This window comes from Meriones unguiculatus (genome assembly GCF_030254825.1).
Source record: "Meriones unguiculatus strain TT.TT164.6M chromosome 13 unlocalized genomic scaffold, Bangor_MerUng_6.1 Chr13_unordered_Scaffold_47, whole genome shotgun sequence".
In the NCBI taxonomy this organism is placed as follows: domain Eukaryota; kingdom Metazoa; phylum Chordata; class Mammalia; order Rodentia; family Muridae; genus Meriones; species Meriones unguiculatus.
Genome location: NW_026843653.1, coordinates 445860 through 451670, shown reverse-complemented (window position 1 = coordinate 451670; position 5811 = coordinate 445860). Strand labels below are relative to the sequence as shown.

The 5811-nt window shown below is 34.6% G+C and overlaps 1 long non-coding RNA gene across 1 annotated transcript; it reads right to left on the bottom strand.

The window, feature by feature from the left end:
• Positions 1–449: 449 nt before the first annotated feature.
• Positions 450–2550, bottom strand: LOC132651327 (uncharacterized). The gene is made up of 2 exons (XR_009589065.1): positions 1683–2550; positions 450–923 (listed from the first exon to the last, which is right to left on the bottom strand). It is a non-coding gene; the product is annotated as an uncharacterized LOC132651327 (long non-coding RNA).
• Between the last annotated feature and the right edge of the window lie 3261 nt (positions 2551–5811).

Below are 5811 nucleotides of genomic sequence, written 5' to 3'. Positions count from 1 at the left end.
GTCTAAGGATTGGCCTTTTTGAATATGATAAAAAAAATAGTAGATTCTCATCATTATATTAATGTATTTTCATTTTGACTTTATATTTTATTATAAAAATTTTCATTTTTAAAAAGAACATAATTATCTCACTATACCTCTTCTTGTTCTTTGCCTAGAACATCTTCTCGAGCCACTTTATATCTATTCTCTCTCAAATTCATGGCGTCTTATTTATTATATGTTTATTTGTGTGTGTGTTTGTTTGTATTAAAAATACAACCTGCACATGCCAGATGATATTACTTGTCTATGTTATCACACATTTGAACATAACCCTAAACAGGCAACCATATTTTTATTTACATCAACTTGCTTTTTCTACTCTTGTTGATACTGAAGATGACAAATGTAAGTGTTATAAATGCAATTCTATTTCTCATGCACTCAAGAAATAATCATACATGTACTTTTTCTGGAGTTATCTTCAGGCAAAAATCATTAGGTTTGTTTATTGCAGAAATAAAAATCAATTCTGGACAAGTGGAGATCTCACATTTAATGGGGAACCTATACCATGGAGATAGCCATGTCATGCACCAAAAGGCAGGTTTTTTTATTTTAGTAGTTTTCATCTGACACAATAACATGAGAATTGCCACTCAAATCTTCACACATTTTGTGGCATCAGCAGTGATTACTAATGGATTCAGGGATGAGGGAAAGAGACATGGAGAACAGCATTGCATTATGACACCATAGTCACTTAACTTTCCCCTTCTACATTCCCAAGCAGTTGAGGAAAAGTATTATTTTTCTACCTGTCTGGTTGGAAATGTGCCACTCTGGACAAAATACACAAGAAAAGTAGCAAATGGGTCTTTCTTCTTGTAGAACTTTCCAGAATCTGGACCACAGCTCTGTGTACATACAGATTGAGGAGTCTGAAGGCAACACAGAAAAACTGGTCATAATATTGAACATTAATTTAAAATACTTTTGGCTAAATAACTTAAATGCTCATACTCTAGGTAAAGTGTATGTATTTTTTGTGTGTTTAACTTTTTTATAATTTTTATTTTTTTATATTAATCACAAGCTCCGTATCCAAGTGGGTTACCCTAGTAAAGGGAACAGCGACTATTTCTGACAAGAACTCAATGACTGGCTTTTTGACCTCCCCCTTCCCTCTGAGGGAGGAGCAGCCTTGGTAGGTAGATGAGGACATTGCAACCAGTCCTGAAGATACCTGATAATCTAAGGTCAGATGGAATTGGAAGAGGAATTCTCCTATCAGTGTACTTTGAAAGGGGCAAGGAGGATATGAGGGAGGAAGGGTGAGATTGAGAGGGAATGAGGGAGGGGTTACGACTGTGATACAAAGTAAATTGTATGTATTTATGGGGAACTCTGAGGTTATTATATGTGAGTGTAGAATGGAGATTTGAAGTTAGCTCACTTTCCATTATTAAGTGTTCAACAACCATTTATGGTGATCAAACTGTGACTCACTTCTGCCTCACCTTTGTGAAATGTATAAGGCATCCACATATTCTCTCCTCTGAGGCAACAAGTCAGAACTCATTTGGAAGGGTTGGATTGTCAGACAGAAACCCCATTTCTCTCGCCTTATATTACACAATGAAGTTTATAATTCTTTACAAATAATTCCCTTTATATTAAATGCTGAAAAATTTCCCAACCTGATTAAAGTTGCTTGGCCATTGAATCAGAACTTCATTGATGAAAAAGCCTTGGTCTTGTGGACTCTTGAAGACAAATTCTCCCACTTTAAGTATTAATAAATTTTGCTTACTATATGAAATAAACTTCTGTATATCATATGTTTCCATAATATTCTTTTTCTCATCAAAGCTTATTTCATCTCCAGCAGCATTTATCACTTTAATTTTCCTCAAAAATGGATGCAGCTGAAGAGAGACAAAATTAGATATGAGTGGCCTATACAGATTACTCATTGAACTCTAAGAGAAATTCATTTTCACTCCCTCTGACATGGGTTTCTTTTTGAAGGTGCTTAGTTTGTTTAGGTGTCTCTCCAATTATGTAGCAAGATTAATATTATTCCCCATGGAAGTAATGCTAGAGCTCCTAAACACAAGTAGAAATATCATCTATGAGTTAGAAGATAGTATAGTGTGTAGCATGTCCTTAGTTGGCAAAATGTGTCTTTCTCCAGCACCAGAAAAAAATATTTCCACTTAAAAGATGGAGATTTGAAGAGGATCCAAAATGATGGTGCCGAGTGTACATGGTTACTGAGTGCTAGGACTCTAGTGACTCCACAGCAAGTGAGAAGCTATGCTGTGGACCCCAAAATGCCAATGTCTATGCTTCCCAGCTTTAAGGTACACTAGAAGGAAAACCCCAAGCAAAGAAAGTTAACCACACCCAAGAAAACAAATAAAATATAAAAAAGCACCATTGCTGCAAAACCAAAAGGAGAGAAACACAGAAACTCACTACAACCATAAAAAACAAAATTACCAGCACTAGCAAACATTAGTTATTAATATCACTCAACATCAATGGATTCAATTCCTCAATAAAAAGACACAGACTAACAGAATGGATATATAAATAGAATTGCTGCATAGAAGAAACACATCTTAACAAAAAAGGAGGACATTACCTCAGAGTGAAGGGCTGGAAATAGCTTTTTCAAGGAAATGGACCCAAGAAGCAAATTGAAAGAAGCCATCCTGATATCTAATAAAATAAAATTTTAACTGAATTTATTCAAAAGATATGGGAAAGGATACATATCATAGTAAAAGGATACATATCATATCAAAAATCCACCAAGATGATGTCTCTATTCTGAGTATTTTGCTTCAAATACAAGGGCACCTACATTTGTAAAAGAAGCATTACTAAAGCTTAAATAATACACTAATATATCCACAGTAATAGTGGGAGACTTCAAAACCCCACACTAACCAAAAGACAAGTCATGAAAACAGAAACTAGATAGAGAAACAATTAAACTAACTGATGCTCAAATCAAATGGATCCAATAGATATCTACAGAATTTTCACCCAGACAAAAAGGGATATACCATCTTCTCAGCACCTCACAGAAACTTCTTCAAGATTGCCCATTGACTTGGTCAGAAAGCAAGCCTCAACAAGTATAAGAAATTTGTAATAACCCCTTGTATCTTATCAGACCACCATGGATTAAAGCTAGAGTTCAATAACAATGGAAACAATAGAAAACCTATAAAACTAACAGAAACTGAATGACTCAGTGGTCATTGGGTCAGAGAAAAAATAAAGAAAGAAAATATAGATCTTCTAGAATTCAGTGAAAATGAAGAGACAACATACCTAAACTTCTGGGACACAATGAAAGCAGTGCTAAGGAGAAGGAAGGTTCATAGCATTAAGTGCCTTTCTAAAAAGAATTAAGGAATTCTCATAGCAGCAATTTAAAAGTACATGTAAAAGCTCTAGAACAGACTGAAGTAAACACCTAAGAGGAGTAGACAGGAGGAAATAATCAAACTCATAGCTGAAGTTAGTGTCAAAGAAAAAAATGGGAACAATACAAAGAATCAATGAAACCAAGAGCTGTTTTTTTTTTTTTTTGAACATCAACAAGATAGACAAAGCTCTAGAGAAGCTGACAAAAAGGGAGAGAGATAGTATCCCAATAAACAAAATCAGTTATGAAAAGGGAGTGTAACTCCAGAGAATCATTAGGTCTTATTTCAAAAGACTGTATTCCACAAGTTTGGAAAATCAAAAGGAAATGGAAGATTTTCCTGATATATGTCACTTGCCAACATTAAATTAAGATAAGGTAAGCAGGTTAAACAGTCCTATAACCTCTAATAAAATAGAAGCTGTCATCAGAAGTCTCTCAACCAAAAAATCAAGAGCCAGATGGTTGTAACATGGAATTCTACCAGACTTCCAAAGAGGACCTCATTCCAACACTCCTGAAACTATTCCACAAAATATAACAGAAGGAATATTGCCAAATTCATTCTATGAGGCTACAGTTACTCTAATACCTTAAACCACAAAAGGACCCAACAAAAAAGAACATTTCAGAGCCATTTCCCTTACAGACTTAGATGGAAAAGTACTCAATAAAATACTAGAAAACCAATCCAGGAACACATCAAATACATCATCCACCATGATCAAGTAAGCATCATCGCAGGAATGTGGGGATGACTCAACATATTTAAATCCATCTCTGTAATTCAATGGAAGAAAAAAAATAAACATGTTTATCTAATTAGATGTAAAAAACGCCTTTGATAAAATCAAGCACCACTTCATGATAAAAGTTCTGTAAAGAGCAGGACTACAAGGCCCATACATAGACATAATAAAGGTAATATATAGCAAGCAGCCAAAATCAAATTAAATGGGGAAAAATTCAAAGCAAATACACTAAAATCAGGGTCAAGACAAGGCTGTCCATTCTCTCTCTCTCTCTCTCTCTCTCTCTCTCTCTCTCTATATATATATATATATATATATATATATATATATATCTTCAAAGTAGTACTTGAAGTTCTATCTAGAAAAATAGTAAAACTAAAGGAGATCAGGGGGTCCAAATTGGAAAGGAAAAAGTAAAAACATCCCTATTTACAAATGATATACTATTATATATAAGTGACCCCAAAAATTCTACCAGAAAACTTATACAGCTGATAAACAACTTCAGAAAAGTGGCTGCTATAAAATTAACTCAAAAAATCAGTAATGGCCTGAATACAAATGAGAAATGGGCTGATAAAAAAATTGTGAAAATAGCATCCTTCAGAACAGCCAGAAATAATATCTTGGTGGAATTCTCCCCAAGCAAGAGAAAGACTTCTGTTACAGGAACTTCAAGTCTCTTAAAAAAGAAACTGAAAAGATATCAAAAGATGGAAAGAGCTCCCATGCTCATGGCTTGGTAAAATTAACAGAGTAAAAAGGACCGTATTAGCAAAAGCAATATACGTTATAATTCCTATCCAAATAACAACACAATTCATCACAGACCTTGAAAGAACAATTCTCAATATTATTTTGAACACCAAAAAATAATAACTCAGCATTTCTGTGCAATAAAAGAACTTCAGGCCACAGAGGAAGACAATGCAGTCAGTCTTGATGAGACCTGATGTACTAGGGACAAAGGGAAGGGAAGAATGACCCCCCCAACAGTGGGCTTGAGGAGAGACATAAGAGGGGATGAGGGATGTAGGGTGGGATTGTGAGGGGATAAGGGAGGGGGCTACACCTGGGATACAAAGTGATTAAACTTTAATTAATTCAAAAATAACTAAATCAACAAACCTCTCTCCCCACACACAAATAAACAGATCGTTTGATCAATGGAATTGAATTGAAGACCCAGAAATAAACCCAGGCACCTATGGACACTTGATTTTTTTTTTTACAAAGAATTCAAAACCTCTAATGGAAAAAAAGAAGAGAGTATCTTTAACAAATATCTCTGATCCAGCTGATGCCTACATGTAGAAAAATATCAATAGTCCCATATTTATCAATCTACACAAAACTCAGTTCAAAGTGGATCAATGATCTTAACATAAAAGCAAACACTAAATCTATTAGAGGAGAAAATAGGGAAGATCCTTGAATTCATTGGCACAAGAGACAACTTCCTGAACAGCACACAAACACCCCACGAAGTAAGATTTACAATTGATACATGGGACCTCATGAAACTGAGAAGATTCTTTAAAGCAAAGGACCCTATTAATTTTATGATCTTTTGACATTAAATATAGATTGAATTTTATGTGAAATAGCAGCTTTGGATATGGTCATTATGTC